The sequence below is a fragment of the Tursiops truncatus genome, chromosome 10 (genome assembly GCF_011762595.2).
Source record: "Tursiops truncatus isolate mTurTru1 chromosome 10, mTurTru1.mat.Y, whole genome shotgun sequence".
NCBI classification, from domain to species: domain Eukaryota; kingdom Metazoa; phylum Chordata; class Mammalia; order Artiodactyla; family Delphinidae; genus Tursiops; species Tursiops truncatus.
Window position 1 is genome coordinate 4,947,652 of NC_047043.1, and position 22,243 is coordinate 4,969,894.

Genomic DNA, 22,243 nt, shown 5'->3' on the forward strand with positions numbered 1-22,243 from the left:
GAAAGTCAAAATCTATATATGGAAGAAAGTGGTGTATTTTAAGCTCAGGAAGCTTTGTGGGTATCCACTCTGGATTTCCTTTCCAGAACTATGCACAACTGCAGTACTCAGGCAGAGTTTATGTTTGCTTCGAGCACCTAGAGACAAACAGGCTAGCAAGTTCTCCTGCAAGGAGTTCGCTTAGGGATGGATTTTAAGGGAAAGGCAGGTGGTAAGCTTTGGATGCCCCCTTTAAAGCAGTAGTTCTCAGCTTGGTGGTTCCCCGCCCCGGGGGCATCTGGCAAAGTCTGGAGACGCTTTTGATTGCCTTGCTGGGGGGGGGGGGAGGGGTGTGACTGGCCTTTAGTGGGTCGAGGCCAGGAGTGCTGCTGCCCATCCCACAATGCACCTGAAGGCCCCACAGCTAAAGGATTATCCAGTCCCAAATGTCAGTAGGTGGAGGGTAAGAAAGCCTGCTTTAAAGGTACAGGAGTCAAGGCCTGTGTCACGTGTGCAGGCAGCCTGGCGTTCTCACTGTACTGCACGTGGCATATTTGGGGATCTGGAATTTCGTAGAGCGAGTAAGCTCTCCTTACAGGCCTGTAAGGTGCTGTGGTTGGCAAGTTCAAGGTTTCACAGAAGATTGGGGGTTGGGGAAAACATTTAAGTGGCGTTACATATATTTAAAAACCCTGTAGTAAATAAAAGTTCCAGAACTCGTCTGCTTCTAAAACAAACCAGATACGTTGGCGCTGGGGAGCTGCTCTGGTAGGTGGTGCTTCTTCACTTATTTAGGTAACTAGCTCCGGCGCTGCCATCTGCCACTTCTCTCTCGTGTTTGAAGTTATGTGGAGGGTACCCCCATACCCCCCCTATTTTTTTGCTCAGTGTTTGAATTAGCCCTTACTTGCTTGACAGTTAATGTTTTTTGCCCTTGGAGTCTCCCTTATTTTGTTTTCTTAAGTTTTTGCAAAATTCTTACATAAATCTCTACCTTTTTATTAAAAAATTAATTAATTAATTAATTATTTGGCTGCGTTGGGTCTTCGTTGCCGCACGCAGGCTTTCTCTAGTTGCGGCGAGTGGGGGCTACTCTTCGTTGCGGAGCGCAGGCTTCTCACTGCGGTGGCATCACTTGTTGCGGAGCACGGGCTCTAGGTGTGTGGGCTCAGTAGTTGCAGCTCGTGGGCTGTAGGCTCAGTAGTTGTGGCGCACGGGCTTCGTTGCTCTGCAGCATGTGGGATCTTCCTGGCCCAGGGCTCGAACCCGTGTCCCCTGCATTGGCTGGTGGATTCTTAACCACAGCGCCACCAGGGAAGCCCTCTCCACCCTTTATATAGGGCAGTGGTGGAGCCCGGTCTTCTGTCCGTGTATCTCCTCTTGAGCAGGTGGCTGGCAGGCTGCTGCTTTACCAGGGAAGGTTGGGGAGGGATCAAGGGAAGAGACGGTGGTGATTTTATGTTTTGGGGACTTGCGGACCTCAGATACACGGAAGGGTGGTTGACTGAAAGAAAAATAAAATGTGATATACAAACGTTAAACTGCATTTCCTCGGGCCAGACATGTCTAGGACAGTGGCAGGAGCCATCTTTTAGCCACAGGTGCCACTTGCCTGACCCTTGTCCTGGTCCATCCCACCCCCCATCTTACAGGCAGGAGGGGAGCAAGAAGAAAAGGCAGGAAGAGAGGGGGATGATTCCAGAACGGTCTGGGCTCCCACTTACCTAAGAGAAATGTTTAACGCTTACAGGCGGCTTTCTTTACATCCTAACCCGAGGACAGACTGTCAGGGTCCCGTTCACGTCCCTCCGGGCTGATGATGTCAGTGACCTGCTTGGAAGCTGGCTTCGCCAGCCCACGCCTGGTGTAGTAAGAGCTGTGCTTCCGGTGCTTTGCCGCCCTCTCCTCCAACCTGTAAACCGGACGGTCCCTGCTCCCCCTCTCCATTTACAACTTTTGCCAGGCTGGGGATCCCCTGCAGGTGCGTTGGAGGGAAGTTGCAGGAAGAAAAGTCTCTCCCCCACTTCTAGAAGGTGAGCTGAAACTCACCATCCGCCCAGCCTCCCAGGCCAGTCCCTGACTCTGGTCTCTCTCTCAGCTGCCAGCAGTCACCAGACCCTCCTCGAAACCCTGGTCCAGTCTGACTCTGGTGTTGCCTGCCCCACTGTCCTGACCTAGGCGCTCGTCATGTCACAAGCGCCTCCCAAGTCAATTTCCTGCCCCCTTTGTCTCCCTCCTCCAGTCTGCCCTCCACTCGGCTTGAACACTATAGCTGCACATGGGGTTTGCCTGCTGCTGAAAAACATCTCATGGCCCCCTGTTGTCCGCAGGAAGAAATCCAAACTCCTCAACTTGGCACACGAGGACCTCCACCGGCAGCTCCCAGACTGTCTTCCTAGTCTTAGCCTTTCTCACTCTCCCTGCAGGCCACTGCCACACTGGAGGAGTTCGTCCTGCTTCTGCTTTTCCATGGAGTGTTCATTCTGTTTTGTCCCCATCCCCTTCTCCTTGCACACAACATTTCTCAACTCTTCCTTCAAGACCCATCTCGAATACCGCCTCTTGCAGGGAGAATCCAGGTCCTCCAGCCAGAATAACCCTTACCCCATCTGGCCGGGTCTGTCTGTTGTAATTTACCCGTTGGCATGTTTTCCCCACCTGGAGAATAGGCAGCAACTTCAAATCATATTTTTCCATCTTTTGTACCTAGCTCAAGGGTTGTGTAGTTGATGCTCATTCAATAATTATTGTTGGATCCATTTTCGAATATAAAAAACCCAGAGTTTTTCTGAAGAGGCGCAGGTTATTTTTGGAGAAGGGCACATATAATTTGGAAGCTAAGTCCTAAGTATCAGTACAAATTAAGAGAAGGAAACAGAAGTAAACTATCGTTTTCCAACAGACCCATCCTGCAGAAATTGGGTGCTCAGTGCACGCTGGTGGGAAAGCATTTTGAATTACAGAAATTTTAAAATAAAAGTTTGCTCAGCTTAATTTACTCAAAATTAAAGAGGAGGAAAAAAAGTTGTTAATGCCTGATTGCACTAAAAGCCGTCACACTGGGGCCCTTACTAATTATAACCACTTTTCATGGCTCTTGGTTTGAAGTTTATATTAAATAGGAGAGATGGGCACACAGATCAAAGACCAAAATCATTTCTGAACTCCAGTGTGTGGGCCCACTTTCTCTGCTTAGTTAGATTTTTGTTTCATTAGTGGTGTGAGTTAATAGGAGTGTTGGTCCGTGTATAATTTAACTTTTCTTTTTTTTCTGTAACTCCTTGGATTTAAAATAAAGTGCAAACCAGAAACCTACAGGGTACAGATCTTGCTTTATTTGTGTGTGCGCGCTCAATATATGTTTGTACGTGGTGGAAGTTGAGTATAGATCGTATTTACAGAAAGAATCATTTTCACTGTTTTAGGGGAGGTTCCTTTATGCTGAGACTTCATAGTTAAAAAAAAAACAAAAAAACCCTGAATACACAAAATCATCGCAAAATCTTTTCTTAACTTTCTTCTAAAAGAGGTACCTGTGTCTTCAGAAATAGGGGAGATACCAGAAGGATGGGGTGAGAGAGAGGCGTTTCGCTTATGGATCCGTTTATACCTTTATGTTTGTAACTATGTGCATAGGTTTCCTTTTCGAATAAGGAATTACCGTTTTTTTTCTTTTTAAATTGGAAGGTCTTGGTATCCTTTATACGAGGTAAAATCCTAGTTGATTAAAAGTACATTATTGCGGGCTTTCCTGGTGGCGCAGTGGTTGAGAGTCCGCCTGCCGATGCAGGGGACACGGGTTCGTGCCCCGCTCTGGGAAGATCCCACATGCTGCGGAGCGGCTGGGCCCGTGAGCCATGGCCGCTGAGCCTGCGCGTCCGGAGCCTGTGCTCCACAACGGGAGAGGCCACAGCAGTGAGAGGCCCGCATACCGCAAAAAAAAAAAAAAGTACATTATTGCTACCTTTAAATATTCCTTGACGTGCTTACCTGATAACTAGAGTTTAGGCTCAGATTTGGCAGATACATTCAAATATAATAATTCCAACTTCATCTTATTTCGAAGGAGGCTTGTATATGTTCCTCTCTGATGTGAAAAACCGATTTTTTAAAAAAAACCATTTTCTCCTCCACTTTAGGGCTTTTAATTGTTTTGAGGGACAGTTATGTAAAATTGGTTAGTAAGCATCTCAAACAGGTTTTCACGACTTGGTAAGTTAAACTTATATTGGATCAAACTGTCCTACTTAAAAATTTAAACCAAGTATAATTTAAAGGAGGCTCAACTTGCACGTCTCTAAATTAAGTTTGTTTTTAAATCATGAAAATAAAGTTTCTGAAAATCATGTGTTGTTTGAGAGCTTAGTAAAGCTTTACAACCCCCTTTTTCTAAAATACTGTATCCAGTTGGATTCAGTATCAGATTCAGTCTCCCTTTGGAAAACAGGCACTTTTCCACCCCCAAATTTGAAAACCTCATAGTGGGGTTTTCTTTTTTTTTTTTAAACCACTTACAGATCTTTATTTATGGATTTTTATTTATTCAACAAATTTGAATTTCAACGATGGGATGGCAGTGATAAACACCAAGGGTACTAGTATGAGAAAGAGAGACAGTTGCTAGCTTCCCAGACATGGAAAGAGACACAGGACCACTAAGTCGTTTCCCTCTGTGCTGGGTGTTAAGTATGACAAGAGCATGTGACATGCACTGTGGGGGAGGGGAGGAGGATGCTGGTGGAGGGGGCATCCCCCCAGAGTGGCCCCTGAGCCACAACATGAAGAGAAGGAGAGTTGGAGCGCAAGCAGCTGGTGCTGTGAGGCCCTGAGGTTGGAGAAGATCAGTGTGGAGAAGAAGAGACCCAGGCGGGTGACACGCATGGCAAGGTGGATGGGCTCCTTGTAGCTCGCAGGTATTTGGAGTTTTTTCCCTTGAGAACTCTGGGAAGCCTTGCAGGGTGTTAGGCCAAGGACTGGCATGATGAGATTTGCGTTTTTAAAGATCACTCCTGCCCAGAGTGGAGAATAAACTGGAGTAGAAGGAAGTGACTGTTTACCTTCTGTTTGCAAGATCGTTGAGAAGGTTGGTTTTGCACAACTTTTGAAAAGCAGTGGTGGCTCAGGGTGGGTGGCAGTGGAGGTGGGGAGCCTGGGTGGGTTTGACAGAGATGGAGGCCAGAGGAGGGATTTGAGGCTGGCTGGGGGTTGGGATGGAGGATGGGCCCGATGATTTCCAGGTCTCAGGCTTCCGTGGCTGGTGGCTGGCGGTGCCTTTCTCTGAGATCAGATCACGGGATAAAGCAAGGTTTGTGAACCAGGTACGTTCCCTACCCTTCAAAGAAGTTATGTTTGTGAATTTTATCAGCATTTTCTCTACTTGTACCGCTTTCATTGGTCAAAACATACTACTCCTGGCAGGGATAATGCATGCAAAGGACTTCTATAAAAGTGAGAAACAGAAATTAGGTTCTTACTTACGGCTTCCTTCTCCCCTCCCCGCCCCTCCTTTCTTTCTTTCTTTCTTTCTCTCCTTTAAATTTCCTGAGGCCAAAAGGAACATGGACGAGTTCTCCTCGGTGGCCATCGGCCGGAGCTTCTGAGTGGTTTTCAGATGAGGCATACAACTAAAACCTTAAGCGTATTTAAGTTTCTGTTTGTTTTAGTGATGCTTTATCTCTTTGACTTGTGAGCCTGGGGCTCAGGGGCAGAGGCTCCGGGGTAAGAACCGAGGTAGGACTCTCAGAATTGCCCCCGCCTTCTGCTTAAGAGGGTCAGAACTCCTCTCCTGACCTGATTTTCCAACTTATTTCTTAGTTTCTCAGTGTTCACTGATGCTCTGAATGTCTTACAGCGACAACAGTGTTTTGCTTGACCAGTAATCTGTGTGAAAACAAAGTTCCTTCAGTAAACAAAATGTGCTGTGTATCTCCTTTGGGTGCCAAAGGGAGAGATTTCATCCTTCCACGGGGATGGTCTCCACCGAGCCACGGTCCAGCCTGTGGTTGAACATCTCTGGTGATGGCCGACCTGCTCCCCATTGCCCCAAGGCAGTCCTTGGGTTTTTACTGCGTTAATTAACTTTTTTTTTCTCAAGGCAAACAAAATCTTTGTGGAATGAGCTAGAAAGTGGCGTGTTTTCCGCTGAGTTGGTAAAAACTTGGAGCTGGAGCGCAGGCCGGCTGCCTTGTGCAATCTGATCCCCAGAGAGTCCATTGGGGAGTGCCACCCTCCTTACTTCCTCCTGTACTGGAATTCCTGCTTCATGGAGGGGGTTGGAGAGGTCCTGCCTCGCTTGTCCTTGTGAGCTGGGACACCTTCCTTAAATCATCTTGCAAGAAAGCATTAGCAGTGCTCCCGGATTTAGGTAAAGCTTTTCTCTGACGTCATACAAATGACTCATCAAAACTTCAGGTGAGCCCCAGCCTGCTCCCCAGACGCTTCTCTTTTTTTTTTTTTTTTTTTTTTTGGCGGTACGCGGGCCTCTCACTGTCGTGGCCTTTCCCGTTGCGGAGCACAGGCTCCGGACGCGCAGGCTCAGCGGCCATGGCTCACAGGCCCAGCCGCTCCGCGGCATGTAGGGATCTTCCCGGACCGGGGCTCGAACCCGCGTCCCCTGCATCGGCAGGCGGACTCCCAACCACTGCGCCACCAGGGAATTCCGCTTCTCTTTTTATATGGGATCAGTCCTGACTCGGGTAACCCGACCACTGGCCCCCAGAGAGCGCTGCCCACCTTGGGGAGAGTATGATTTAACATCTTTTGTTGAAAAAGCACGGATGTTCCCACATCACCTCAGCCTCACATCCCATTTGTAACAGATGGCACGCTTTATTCCAGCCCTACGTTTGATAAGATGAGCTGATGAGGGGAAAAACGCTCAACAGGGACCTTGCCCCTCGGCTTCTTTCTAGCTGAAACAGCTTGGTGAGGGGATGGCGGGAAGGGAACTCGAGAAACTGGGTTTACGCATCTTTTTGGAAAATTTAAACCTTCAGGTACAATGCATACAACGCAGTCCCTCACCTCACCGTGACCCAAGCAGAAGCATGGACTTGGAGATCTAATACGTTTGTTGCAAAAATAGCTTACTAGGGATGGCCTTGTAGTGAGTGTCCAGAATTGGTGTGGGTAGTATGTTCAGTAGCCAGTTTGTGGTGACAAAGGTGTATATTATATAAGCTCACTTTCAGATAACCCACCCCTAACTGCTAGATAGTGGTGACAACTCCCGCTATCTGTCGGGTAATTTTTTTCTTTCAACGGTTGTGTATTCAATCCCTGGTGTTGGTTCTTGAAGGGCTCGGGGATGGTCCAATGATTACACTTTGAGAACGCAGCCAAAATGGCCTGGCAGCTTTATTTCACTGTTTTATCTCTATGGCAGATGGAATTCGGGGAGGGCTCCTTTGGTCGGCTTGTCTCTGGGAAGTCAGGTTGCTCCTGCTGCCACCTGTATCTGCAGAAAAGGGAAGATACAGAAATCCAGCCGCAAACAACAGAAACCATGACCTGGTTATTCATATGATAAACGACTCTACCGAGAGTGCAATTAAATCCGGTCAGCAGACCTTTGAATTACGGACTGCCCTTGATGAAAAGCACCCCTAGTCAAAGCCCACCTGTATTCGCTTTATAGCAGATAAACCAGATGTTGTCTTTTCAGTTTCTTTTCTGCCCGTGTTAGACTTCATCCATATATGACTCTTAAGTCAAAAATCTCAAGTTAGGGGGCTTCCCTGGTGGCGCAGTGGTTGGGAGTCCGCCTGCCGGTGCAGGGGACGCGGGTTCGTGCCCCGGTCCGGGAAGATCCCACATGCCGCGGAGCGGCTGGGCCCGTGAGCCATGGCCGCTGAGCCTGCGCGTCCGGAGCCTATGCTCCGCAACGGGAGAGGCCACAACAGTGAGAGGCCCGCGTACCGCAAAAAAAAAAAAAAAAAAAAACTCAAGTTATTGCCCCGTTTCACCCTCTTAAGGTTGTTAGGCTTTTCATCAGGAAGAACTGTCAGCACAAGAGTGGTGGAGGAAGCAGTAATGTGAACTAAGGTTATCGAGCGCGTACCAGTTATGTCCTTGTCCTGAATTCTTTTTTTTTAAAATAAATTTATTTGATTTATTTATTTTTTATTTTTGGTTGCGTTGGGTGTTTGTTGCTGCATGCGGGCTTCTCATTGCCGTGGCTTCTCTTGTTGCGGGGCACAGGCTCTAGATCGCGGGCTCAGTAGTTCTGACGCACGGGCTCAGCCGCTCCGCGGCATGTGGGATCTTCCCGGACCAGGGCTCGAACCCATGTCGCCTGCATCGGCAGGTGAACTCCCAACCACTGCACCACCAGGGAAGCCCTTGTCCTGAATTCTTGACGTGGGTCATCTCATTCATTCCTCACGACAGCTCTTTGCCCCTGTGATGTAGGTACAGTGATTATCCCCGTTATTCAGAGGAGGAAACTGAGACCCAGCGAGGCAGCCAGCTAGTAGGCATCACGCAGTGCAGCCCGACCCCAGAGCCTGTGCTGGTGGCCCCTGCTCAACTTCCTTTCACAATGACGTGACATAGTCACCAAATAAATATCCCCTGAAGACCTGCTGTGTGCAGAGCCCTGCGGTACACAGCAAGGGGAAAGACAGGGACACGTGTGCGACGGGGCCGCTGGCTTCTGGAAGTAGATTAAAACTTAACCCGTGAAACAGGTCCTTCTATCTGGTGTTTGACAAAGCGAGTTAGACCGTCAATTCTGTGGAAGATCAAGTGGGAGGGGAGGTGCGGTTGGCTGACGAATCAGCCAGCAGGAGTGGCTGCCCCAGAGCACCCGGGGCCCGGGAGACCCTGCAGAGAGTCGGGAGAGGCCCTGAACATCCCGCTGGGGGACAGTTTTCCCTAAGTTCCCATGAGAGGCTTCTGCTCGTCTTCTGTGTGGTGGGTGGTGGGGCGCACGCCTGCCCCTTAACTTCTTTCTTGCAGACACCCACTGTTAACCTCACCAAAAGTGCTTGAGCTCCGTTTCAAAGTAAGGATGGTGTGTTGGCCACTTTGGGAAAAGCCAGGACGCTGTAAGCTCTGAGCATCTGGGGGTGAGGGTTGCCTTGGGTTTCTGGAGGGCCAATGCCTGGAAAACAGGTCACTTGTTTGCTGTTATAATAGGCTATTATCATTTTATTTAATATATAACATCAAGATTTTGCCTCAGAGTTAGTACTGGGGGGCAGGATCAGCCATCTGAGAGGCCCAGTGGTCTGTGTTACCAGGGATGTAGGGGCAACAATTGAATTGATCTAATTACTAACCTAATGTTTGAATTTGTCCATATTCAGGGGAGATAGTCTCTAGGAGGTGTTTTGTTTGTTTGCTTTGCTTTTTAAGCAGTAGGAGCTACATGGACTGGAGGACAGTGACGGAGGATGCCCTGTCTCCCGTGGAACGTTTCTGGGGTGAGGGTGTCCAGTTGTGCACCCTTCCTACCCTTTTGTGGGAGCCCCCGAGCAAGTTGTGGAACCAGCAGGTCTTGAATTGCGCCGAGCGCCTGATGGTCTGTTTCCTGTTTCCGGTGGGTCTGTGGAGGAGGATTGTTTTGAAATTTAGTTACAAATAGAAAATTTCAGCCTTGTGTGCTACCAGCTCCTACCACCGTTATTAGTACCGTTGTTATTTTGCTCGTGACAGTTTGATGGCTCCAGCAGAAGAGTAGTGAAAGACGTCTGGGTTGGAGACCAGCATCCCGGGCTTTTTCTTTCTCGTGACTGGAATCCCATCAGCTTTCCTGCATTGGAATGCTTCTCGATACCTCCCCCAGGCACTAGGCTCCAGGGAGGCAAGGATGCGTAAGACGTGGTCCAGCCCTGACACTCACCAGTGCGTCACAACCGGCAGAGACACCAGGACACACTGAGGACCTGGCAGTGGGAAGCCGTCGGGAAAAGAGGTAGTGATGATGTTCTCAGATGTGAAGGGCTGGCCACGTGGAGAAGCGTGTAGGAAAGGGAAAATGAATTTCTAGGTGAAGAGCAGTGTAAGTACAGGCCCTGGGGGATGATACCACGAGGCTTCTTTGGGGACAGGATGGGTAAGCAGTGGGGTGAGACCAAGAGAGTACGGTTGGGGTGGAAGGAGTGTTGAGATGTGTCTCCGGCAGTGTAGATGGCCAGTTGTGGAGGCAGTTGTGAGCCAGGAAGTGCTTTGAAGCTAGGCCGTGGTGTGGGCAGCTCTGCCCCGGAGAGAACGCTGCTAAACCTTTAGAAAAATCAGGCCATAGAGGAGACTCGTCCAGCAGAATGAACTTGGACGTTGATGCCATATGGAACCGAATATTTCTTCCCGTTTTTTCCGAGAGATTTTTTTCAGCCCAGGACATGTGGGCTGCCGTCTGAAGTGGTGTTCAGTGATCATTGAGAGGTGGGACGTTTATTTTCAGCAGATAGAATTCAGTTCAACAATGTTTAAACTTCCTTGGTTGTGTTTTACTCCTTGGAACTTACTTAAGCTCATCAGCTAGGGAATTAGAGACAGACTCATTTCTGTACCCTCGAAAATATTGAGGAAGGATGCTGGGAGTCGGGGGAGCTACTTACTCAGTTTGTCAGCCGGCAGCGAATGCGGGCTGGGAGGGTGAGCTAGTGTGCAGTCTTGACGAGCCTGTGGATGAAGGTTTCTGGAAGCCGTGGGTGGGAGAAGAATCAGCTCACAAAGGCGAAGCTGCCTCGAGTGGAGTGGATTTGTGCCTGTTCTGCTCACCTGGGTAGCATCTGCCCTCGCCCAGGTGATGCTCTATCTGTCCTCCCGTGTTCCCAGTCCTCTGCTGGAGGACTGTCCTCCCGTGTTCCCAGTCCTCTGCTGGGATTCCATCTTCTACGGGTGAGGTCGGCCAGGAAAGGCGCTCTGTGCCCGCAGAGATGCGGGTGGTGAAGGTAGATAGCAGGCCGCAGAGACGCTCGTGGTTTATTAATTATGGTGGAGGGACACACTGCCTTTTCCTCTAGGGAGGACGGATCCACTTTTAATATGTGTGACTTCATACATTTCCAGGCCTGTACTCAGGGACTGAGGGACCTTGCTGAGAGGGCTGTGAGAAATGTGGGAAGGCCCCCGCAGAGTGGGCAGGTTGGACGGAACACATACCTTAAAGTTAATAATTTCATCACCTAAAACTGATGTTTATGTGTTAACGATTTTATGAACTGTTGGCAACCTCTCGTTTCGTTTTGTTTCTTACCGAGTTCTCTCCCTGGAGCTGGAATCGTGCGGGAGGAGGTGGGATGCTATGAGCTGGGGTGGGGTTTTGAGGGGTCAGGCTGGGAGTCAGGGGGGAGGGGGAGTGTCTCAAAGTGCTGAGTGGGTTCCTTCTGTCTGTGAAGGAAGGAACCTTCCTTCGTTGCCGTGCGCGGGCTTCTCACTGCGGTGGCATCTCTCGTTGCAGAGCACAGGGTGGACTCACCGGGGAAGGAAAGCCCCACTCGGGCCCAGAGCCTTGTGTGGAGTGCTTGCATGTGTTACCCCATGGATGGGGCATAGGTATGACCTCCTCTTTTTAAAGACAGGAAACTGAGGCTTAGAGAAATTCACTTTTTCTGAGATCACGCAGCCAGTGTCAGACTACCAGGAAGCTTTAGGCCATATCCACAGTCTGAAGGACATTCTTTGGTTACATGGGACCTCATGACACCGTGGTACCTGGAGAGTTCCCAGCCGAGCAGCTCTCAAGCTTGATTTCACTCGTCTTGATTCTTTAATAGTTGGCGCGGATTTGAGCATAACACATCACTTGAGTGCCTCTACGTTTAGGATACTAGGTTTAGGCACGGGGGAGCACGGTGGTTCTTGCCTTTGGGAGTTTACGTCGTGAAAGGGTGCAGTGCAGTGTGGCCCCCGAGCCGTGCACCCGTGGGAAGGCTGCGATCCCAGCGGGAAGGGGCAGGCTGGGTTTGGAGGTGTAGTTTGGGGTTGAGGACCGCATACTGGAAGGTGCTGGCATTGCAGGGCTCCCTGGGGTGGCATGGGGGTGGGGCAGAATTGGAGCTGTCCTCCGTCCCTGAGAGGGAGTCCGAAGGTTTTGAGCAGAGAAGTGACAGGTGGCCTGATGAGGCTTTGGAAATGTCCTCGGGAGGGGCAGCGAGGCCATGGTTGTACCTTGCGGGGCTGCTGGGGTTCCTTCACTGTTGATTTCTGGCCCGAGGCAGAGGGCGCATCCCCATCAGCTGGTACAGGGTGAACCAAGCAGCAGTCAGATCGCTGAGTCGCCCAGAGCCCACTGAGTGATGTACACACACAGGAGGGGGACTTCCTTTCTTTACAGCCATAGACTTCTTTGGGTTCAGACCTCTATGTTCTGGCTTATCTCTTTTGGGGACTTGTCCACTGGAATCCTGGATCACGTTCATAATGTCGCCATATTGGTTTATCCGTTAACCCTGGCTTTACTGAAACCAGGGTGGAAAGGCTTTCCTGGCGCGTGTGCGTCCTGAGATGTGAGTGAGTACGTGCCCTGGTCCAGGTGTTACAGCCGAGGGTGGGGCCTGAGCCCAGACTGCCGACCCTTCCCTCGCATCCAGTTTTCCAAGTCTTTGGCTTTCCGTTGTGGTAACTGCCACAGCCCAAAAGGTGCCCTCGCCTGCCCTAATTTGGGGCAAGGGGAGGTCTGGGACATACTCAACACCTGTGCTAGAAGCAAAACGCCCCTCTGAGGCTCCTAACCACCCCCCCTCCCCCCGGTGTGCCCCCCATCCCCACCCCGGCTCTTTTCTCTTGAGCTCTAGCCTGGCGATGCCATTGTGGCCACCTCCCCATTCATTGGTGTCACTGGCATTTTAAAGAAGCAAATCCGTACCATCACACGCGGTCTTTGTAAATGCTTTCCGTGCGTTATTTTCACAGTCCTCACAGCAAGCCCACCAAGCAGACAAGTGTTGTTGCCCCCATTTTGCAGGTTTGGAAGACGCTCCCAATCATACCCGGTGCCCTTAAGGTACGGGAGGCACGGTGCCCTCCACTTTCTGTGCTTTGTGGCGTTTCACCTTCGCATCGACCTTCTGAGGTCGTTGTTATCTCCATCTTACAGATGGGGAAGCTGAGGTTTAGAGAGTTTAAATAACTTGCCTGAGGCCACTCCAGTATAAGGACTTTGAGCCCAAGCTGGTGTATTTGTTGATTAAGAAAAACTTTTCTAGCTTGGGGCTGGCTTAGAGCTGATGTCTTCTTTTGGATTTGTTTTCTGATGCTTTTCCCATTTCTAAAGATGGGGGCGTTTGTCAAGCACCCAGTCTGATCTAGGCATTATGATCTGTTTTCCTCTTAGCGGAGTGTAAGCTCCATGAGGGCTTTTTGCTCCTTTTCCCCTCTGTTCATGCAGGGTCCCAGGCACCTAGCCCAGTGCCTGGCCCAGCCTGGGTGCTCAGTCAGTATTGAATGAAGGAATGACTGGAGTGAGCGGGTCATTTTGCCCCATCCTAGTGAAGGCAACTCCAACAGAGCAGTTGGGTGACTTGGCACACAGGCACAAATACCTCACACCTCAGATCTCTTGTTTTTGCAGCAGACCTTTATTTATTTTTTTAATTTTTATTTAGTTTTATTTTTGGCTACGTTGGGTCTTCGTAGCTGTGCACGGGCTTTCTCTAGTCGCGGCGAGTGGGGGCTGCTCTTCGTTGCGGTGTGCGGGCTTCTCACTGCGGTGGCTTCTCTTGTTGCAGAGCACAGGCTGTAGGGTGCGCGGGCTTCAGTAGTTGCGGCACGCGGGCTCAGTAGTTGTGACATGCGGGCTCAGTAGTTGTGGCTCGCGGGCTCTAGAGCGCAGGCTCAGTAGTTGTGGCGCACGGGCTTAGTTGCTCCGCGGCACGTGGGATCTTCCCGGACCAGGGCTCGAACCCGTGTCCCCTGCTTTGGCAGGCGGATTCTTATCCACTGCGCCACCAGGGAAGCCCTCAGCAGACCTTTTTCACACACGTAAAATTTCAGGAGTAATCAGATCTATGTCATGGGATTGGAGGACATGATATAAAACACTATAAATACTTACCAGTGTTTGGCACCACGCCAGCATTCGATGAGTGGCATTGCCTTGGTGGTTTCAAGCCTCTTGTCTATGTTTGCCTTCCTTTGGGGCAGGGTTGCCATACCGATTAGCCCCGCCAAAAATGTGCTGGCCACCGAAACTTTTTAAAAGTGTTTTTTTATTCATCCAACACTGCTCTCTTGGCTGTGATGTCTGTGAAGCGTTTGAAGTTGGTAAAGTTGGTGAAATCAGTTTAAAGCTACCCTGGGCAAGTGGTGTCACGACTAGCAAGGTTTTTTTTTTTTAATTAATTTATTTATTTTTGGCTGCACTGGGTCTTCGTTGCTGCTCACAGGCTTTTCTCTAGTTGCGGCGAGCAGGGGCTACTGTTCTTTGCTGTGCACGTGCTTCTCATCGCGGTGGCTTCTCTTGCTGTGGCTCACGGGCTCTAGCGTGCAGGCTCAGTAGTTGTGGTGCATGGGCTTAGTGGCTCCGCGGCATGTGGGATCTTCCCGGACCAGGGCTCGAACCCGTGTCCCCTGCATTGGCAGGCGGGTTCTTAACCACTGTGCCACCAGGGAAGCCCGACTAGCAAGATTTTGACGAAGCTGTATGTTCATCTTCTTGGTTTCCAGTGAGAACATTGTACTGGAAGGGGCCTTGGGGTCCTCGTCCAGACTGTGTCCTTCCACCCCTTAGTTTACAGGTGAGGAACATCAGGCCTGGAGAGATGCAGGCGCAGGGCTGCGGGAACCTCCGTCTTATGTGGTCAGTTCTCTTCAGTGTCAGCAACCCTGCCACGCCCAGATGCCTGGTGTTTTGTATTGGGTGGGGTGGGGGGGGAGCCACCATTATTCTTTTGCCAAGGATGTTAGTAAGCGGACTGTGTCAACAACCCTAAGTATTAAGAAAGGTTTTTCCCATTAGATTTTTTTTTTGCATATTTAACTCGTATTCATCATAGAAAAATTCTAAAGGAAGAGAAAGCTAGTAAAGCACATAAGAAACTAAAATTACTTACTTTCATGAGTCATAAATCACCTTGTATATCTGCTTCCTGTGGATACATACGCTTATTACAAAAACTGAGATTTTTTTACGTTTGTAGACAATAAAAAGCCCAGTTTTGTACATGCCTTTAAATTATACCATACCTATTAAAAATTTAATGGGATAAGTATTTTCTGTTGTATTCAAATGTTCTTTGCCATGAAAATCACTTTATTTTGATGTGGCATAATTTGAGGAGGGGGGGTCAGAGGTTAATGTTTTGATTATTTTGCGTTCCCTGGGCACTTACTGGTCCTATGTTAAATGAAGCCAATCTAAGGTTAAAATTTTTACTGTAAATTATGAATAGGTAATCGGAAATTGATTTATTCTAAAGAGGAAAATGCTGAACTGACAAAACGTATTTATTTTTTGATTAGCCTGTGACCTGCCATCCTATTGCTCCAAACAAACAAGAATCACTGGTGAAAAGCAAATTGAGCAGTTCAAAGAGTCCTTCTAAAAGGTCAAGTTCTCTTGAGAAGGAGGTGTTTTCCATCTTGTATAGGACACCGGGGTGAATGTTAATGGCTGACGGGATATGTTACGTACCTGTAGTTTTATTTTTAATTGGATGTTTTGCTTCAATCAGTGTCATGTAATTTGGACGTTTTAGTGCAGTTATTCCCAGTCTTTTCTAATATAAGGACCTCTTTTAATGTAAAAAAATGTTTCTGGGGCAAACATAATTTTAGGTATATTTTTAGACTCTGTTGGGAAGCTCTAACAAAAAGTTCTTAAAAATAACACTTTTAGTGGAATTTTTCTGTATTAATTACAACAGCATCTTCATACACTTGCCCAGTAATAGTACATATATGTGTATGATTTATGCGACTTGTCGCTGCTTGATGGGCGGAGCTTCTGAAATAGCCCCTAGGAGGCCCCTGCCCTCAGGAAGATAGAGCCTACCTGTGAATCACTCTAAGGTCTAATGTGAGGAAGACAGCAATCAGACCCCTTCTGAAGGGCAAGTGGGATTCTCTAACTCCAGGGACAGCTGTGTAGGCGGAGGGTCCGAGGGCCATTAAATGACAAGTTAGGAAGGTGCAGTTTGTTGCCAACTGCTCACTGCTGACGTTTCCAGAGGGGCCCACCCCACCTCACTTTCCTCATCATTTCAGAGGAAGGAACGTTGTTGGAGAAGCGAATTGAGTCAGGGACATTTCAACACACCTGATGAACTATCTCCCTTGGTCCTTTTCAAGAATTTCATATGATCTGCTACAGAGAGGGGCTGGATTTGTCAGCTAGAAGCCTTAAGGTCCCAAACCCAAGCCCAGCCCTGATTATGGTTAATGGAAAGATGTTACACCCTGTGCCTCGGGTTTTTCCATCTGTAAAATGGGAAGTATCTCTTTTATCATATTCTTGGGAGGTGACATAATGATACCCGCAGGCTGCATTTTCTTTCTTTTTAATCCGTGAAAGCAAACAGAAAAATCTTTGTAAGGCTGGAAGCTATTGTCTTTTTATATAAAGGAAAAGTACCATAAAACTAGAGAAATTCTAAGCATCCTAAAAGCTGCTTTATGGCAAGGCAGCAGCCAAAAGACCTGCCAGTGGAGTGTGACCTTCCTCAAAAACCTTATCTTCATTCTCCTGTAGTCCTGTTTTTTTCTCTTAGTAATTGTTATTCAACAGTGATGCCTCATATAACACTAGTCTTGGGCTGTGAGAAAAAAGTTCTTGCACTGCTTAGTCCCCCAAGATATGGGTGGCAGAAGAAGCCGCCTCATTTCTTATGTCTCTGTATTATCTGATGAAGGACAATCATCCCAGGGTTCACCTTTTTAAGGAGTCAGGGCTGGGAGCAGGTATTTTGCTTAAGTTTTATGTGGTGTCTGTGTATTTTCAAGAAATGTTGAATGTCCCCTTTATTTCAAGCTTCTATAGCCTTTCCAAGTTGCTTTAGAAAATCTTCAACCGTTTCTTAGCAAAACCGGGTGCACAGTAAGCCCATATCAGCTGGGCCTGATGTGGAAGAATTACTTCCATGAAGTGGACCTGGTGAGAGTGTGATTACAGTCTGCTGACCTCAGTTCCAGGGCTGTGGCCATCTGTACGGTGGGACCAGCACTCACCCACGATGAGGCTCCCAGGTGTCCACGGAGGGCGATGGTCACTTTTGATGGATGATGACCTCACAAAGGTTTCCAGGGGCAAAAACCCTCCAACCATCATTTCAAGAATTCCAAAGCAGTTTCACAATTCTGATTCTAAGAGAGGTTTGATTTGCAAGGGGAGTCTTTCAGTGCCTTCTCTTGCCTCTGTTTTATGGACGTTAGTAATTATCTTTTTGAAGAAAACAGAAGTGAGTTATACATTCTTCCTTAAGGATTTTAGTTTAGTTTATCTTGAAGAATTTTTTAATCAGCTGGGGTTTTCCCCCTTCGGTGGCTGGTCCCAGTGACTAGGCAACATGGAGATAATAGTAAATAACCCAGCTTTTTGTAAGAGATGTTATTTGAGGAGGGGGTTATGAGTACATACTAAACTTAGGAATACGTAAGTAAAGTTTCCTCTGAACTTACCTTCCTTTTGGAACAGGAGAAAAGATGATTTTTAGGCATAATGGTGCACAAAGTAATGACTAACACTCTCTAAAGATATTTAAATCTATTAGAGCATAAATATGTTAGTTCAGAATGGATTGAGTTCTGAACCTTGATGCCTTCAAGAGTGCTTTATTATCAGGTGGCTTGTAAAAGGCACATTGTCAATCAGATCTGTTGTGTTTCCCACAGAATTTCATTAAGAGGTGTGCATCACTTCACATACTCTGTAGGAGAGGGGACAGTGAAACAGAAACTTAATAGAAATACTGAGGAGGGGAGAAGGTAAAGCCACCCCGGCACCTGGGCCTCCTTCTTTTTCTTCCTAACTCTGCCTCTTTGAGATGTTCTTTGAGAACGTGGAGGAAGCTGCGTGTGGCTGGGGTCGTCGCCCTGGGTCTCCCTGCGCCTCTGGGTCTGGGGACAGGAGTGGCTTGGCACTGGGAGTCCTTCCCCAAAGCTCAGCTCAGTGCTGACTCTTCCTGTCCCTGGCTTTCCAGAGAAGGCCTGGGAGGCTGCCGGAACAGGGGGGTGCTGAGAGACTGCCTCCCCTGTCCCCTGGGCCCTGGGGGAAGGAGCCGCCTTCTGGAACGGGGTGCAGGGAGGGGGAATCCAGAGCAGAGGGTGGACAGGTGGACGGCAGTCACTGCCATTGTTTCGGTACAGACGAGGCTATGGTTCGGAAGTTGTTGTCTGGCTGTTGGCTTTTCCTCTTCAGAGGCTGGCATTCATGCGATACATTTATGGTTTGCTAACATGAGTATGACACGCATGCACATTTTTGGAGTATTGAATAGGCAGTAAAACAAGGCAGCTAAAAGCTAAGCAGCCAAGTGCTAAGTTAGTTGTTTTCCTGATAAACTGAAACTAGCCCGAATGGACAAAGTGTGGAACTCGTGTACCCAAGCTGCTCTAGGTGGTACTTTTTGTTTGGTCTACTAAAAAAAGCAATGATTTGGAAAGGTGCAGTATCCGAGAAGGGAGTGCAAGGCTCCAGTTCTGCTCTCTGTGGTCCTGGAAGGAAAGGATGGGAGAAGTCTCCTCCTCTTCCTCTCCCTGCCCTGGAGCCGCGGCTGCAGTTTTCAGAGGATGGCCTGGTGCTACGCCCAGCGGTGGTATTTTATAGTATTTCTCAGTCGTTTTTTAGGATTATCAGTCATCGCTCGCAGGGTTCCTTTTCATTTTCAAGGGCATCCAGTCTAATCGTTCAGCTCCCTTTCAAAAGGCTCCCTCCCTCCCTCAGGCCCAGTCAGGAAGATTAATAATGTTAACTGATTTACTTCGCTGCAAAAACAGCATTATTAGTTAATTAGACTTTTACACCTCAGTCAGATAGCATTGTGCACTTTAACTCAAGGATGTTAAAGACCTAAATCTGAGAAAAAAGAAAAGAAAGAAAAAGGACAGGCACTTTTCCAGTTTAAGCTGCACGTTGGTCCATGTTAATTAGGCGTTTGTCCCTCAGTCTGGAGGTGACAGAAAATGCCAGTTACTGTGGTATTTAACTGACATCAAACTCCTGTCCAAATAATTCAGTTGCGCCCAGCCTTCTCTTTTAATTGGTGGGAAGGAAAACTTCGGCACACACCCAGAATAAGGAGGAAATTGTTAATTACATTAAACATTTAAAAATTTCATTCTGAAGGACCTGAAGAACACTTGTGTGTGTTCTTTTAAATGAACTATCCAGTTGAGCTTTTTAAAAACCATAACAACAGAATCTCCTCTCACACTTGAGCTACCCCAAATGATTAGCCCTTGTAAGTCTTTAATAAATGACAGTTTAGTAATCGTTGTTATCCAAGGTCAAAAAGTGGTGAGTTATTATCTAGGGCCCTTATAGATTCATGTATGTTTGGCACTGTTTAAAAAATTGATAATTAATTTTCTAGCTTAAAGTCAGATTTCTTTATCAGTACTAGAAATTCACGAGGATTTAGGTGCCAAGCAATATACATGTTTTAGGAACCAATATTTAGTAGCACATTTTAAAAAATGACATGATGGTTTTGTAGAAGTAATTAGATAAAACATGCTTTTTTTTTTTTTTTTTTTTAAGATCTTAAGCAACTTCTTCCTAGTCGCCAGAGAAGGTAATTTTCAGTGACAAGGGTGTAATTTACCTTATTCATGAGGTATGTAAAAACAATTCCAAAAATAATGAAAAGATTTCTTCTGACTATGGGTAGCCTTATTGGACTTTTCAACCTCCCTGGCTTTGACTGTGGTTTCTAGCCAAAGGTTCACACGTTTGAGAGGTTCAAACGCTTCATTTTCAGTACTGAACTACTTTTTCGTGCACTGAATGAATGCAATATGTTAACACTCCTGTATGGCCCAGAATTGCTGGGCTGCCCCTTGGCCTGCCTGCCTGGTACTGGCTGAAAAGGTACCATTGTTTGTTCTGCAAACACTGGGTGATGTTTGTTTCCAAGGTGACTGGTTCTATTGCTGCCCTTTAAGCAAGGGGGGATGGGGAGAGAGAAAGTTGGCTTTAAACACCTGAGAGCATCCTGTTCAGGATACAGTCTGTGTGTGTGTGTGTGTGTGTGTGTGTGTGTGTGTGTGTGTGTGTAAGTTGAAATATTATTTTAACTGAGGTAATGGGAGAAAAAGGGACAGTGTGGAAATGGGAGGAAAAGATAGATTATCAGTAAGTTAAAAATATCAGTAAGTTCCGATACACAACAATATACTTAGAGTGAAGGTAATGGTATAAGAAATGTTAGACTAAAAGATCTGATCAGACTGAAATTAACTGTTTTTACATTTGAAAAAGTAAAAAGTCAAGGGAAGAAAAAATATTTTAGATGATATCCATTGAAATGTTAAATTTATTTTTGCATGAACTACAGTTCTTTAGCTGCAACTTGTAAGCAGCTATTCAAATGAATAAAGTTTGAGAGTAGTATCATTAAAACTGGTTACTGATCAAGTACCTGGGCCTTCCAAAAAAGTCAGAGAACAAGAGATATAAACAGATTGGTTTCAGTCTTAAGGTCTATAAATTAAGAAAAATCTTAAATGATCGAACTATATTTGTGTTGAAAATTTTCCAGAAAGATAACAACAAAGATAAAAAGCCTCTTTGGGGGATGTATAATTGATGTATTCATCAGTGAGAGATTTTTAAGTTCAAATTAGAAAGAAGAAAAAAAGTTTCTTCTTTTCCTGGTCCTCCACCCCCTCTTTTTTAATTAAAAAAAATTTTTTTTTATTGTGCATGGATGCTGTTAACAGAACTTTGCCTTTTCACTCCTATCAGGTTTAGTACAGTTCATGCCCAGGTTTCAGTAAACATTAACTACTTTTATCAGGGCTTGCAGTGTACTGAATGGCTAGCAAAGAGAGTGTACTGCAAGAGACAGATGAAAATGAGAGAGTCCAAGGTCACATGGATGTTGAATTTTTTTTTAATTATTGAGAATTTAGGGTCAAGTTTCACACTTTCAATATCCTCTCTATGGTTTTGTGGGCCTAAGACAAGGACACTTGGTCTGGCCTTTCTCTGTCCTGGGGTTAAAAGAGATTTCTTCAGATGCTCCCTCTGAATGGCAAGACAAGTGATTTTAAAACAGTTTATTCTTTCCTTTTCTTAAGAAAATTTTTTTCAGGACTGCCTTCTAGGATGAAAGGTTCTCAAGGTCCCCCCAAAGAAGTACTATAACATATATCGTGATTATTCTGACGATCTGATATTACAGGGATTTCCTTTTTTTTCCTTTCTCAGAGATTGTTTGGGATTGCCCTCTGAGCACTAATTTCATTTCCGGAGTTAGCACAGTGAAGCCTGCTAGATGAAATATCGCCAAATATAGAGTAAACGTTCTCGTCTCGGAAATCATGTAATATTCTAAAACTTTCCCCTGTGTCTTCTTTCCGAAAATAGGAATGTGACTTGTGCTTCTTTTCAGTGAAAAGGATCTGCACGTTTTAAAAACTACAGAGACAGTAAGAACTACCCTCTCTTCCTGCCCTTCATTGCAGGCTGCCCCCTAGGCATCCGTGGCAGACACGGAGGGTGGGGCTGCGGAGCGCGCCCGAGGGTCGTGTCTCCTTCCCGGAGGGAGGCACCGACCGAATCGAGGCTGTCTGTATGGATTTCGGTTCTGGGCTCCCGGCGGCCGGGCCGGGGAGGAGCCTGGGAGGACGCCGCGGAAGGCGGCCGGGCCGCCGGGCAGCCGGCCCTCCTCGGGCCGCGGAGCCTTCGTGCACTGGGACCGTCTAAGCTGAAGTGCGTTCGCACAGCAGAGCGCGCGGCGGCCGTCGTCCCGGGACTCGCCCGTGCCCGTCCCGCCGCGGCGGCCTGTGGGAAGCGGGCGGTCGACGGCCGGACGGCGGGGTCGCGGGGCGCTGCTACAACCCGGGCCTCCCCGCCGTCCGCCCACCTCGGCGCCCGCACGGGGCCGCCCCGTGAGCGGGCGGCGGGGCCGTCAGTCAGGGAGGCGGGCACCGATTGGCCGGCCGGCCGGCGGGGGCGGACTGGGGCGGGACGGGGGCGGGGCTAGGCCGCCTTCCCGTGGGCAGCGCAGGCGTTGCTTCCACGAAAACCTTGACTCGCTCTCCTGGGGCCGCGGCGGCCAGGCGGCAACCTCGTGGGCGGCTGGAGGCCTTCGAAGAGCCCGTCTAGTAGTTGAGTTCGTTGTTTAGAAATGGGTTCCTCTCAGGTAGAGATTTGAAC

At 47.8% G+C, this 22,243-nt stretch overlaps 1 protein-coding gene across 14 annotated transcripts in view; it reads left to right on the forward strand.

Annotated features, from left to right (window-relative positions):
• Positions 1-22,243, forward strand: part of RREB1 (ras responsive element binding protein 1) — a 180,350-nt gene that overhangs the window by 48,555 nt on the left and 109,552 nt on the right. The window contains exon 1 of one of the 14 annotated variants that reach the window (XM_033863809.2): positions 22,108-22,229. The exons of the other annotated variants lie outside the window; for them this stretch is intronic. The gene's annotated coding sequence lies outside the window, so the exon portion shown is untranslated. Of the gene's footprint in view, positions 1-22,107; positions 22,230-22,243 lie in introns of those variants that run through there. 14 annotated transcript variants of the gene reach the window in all.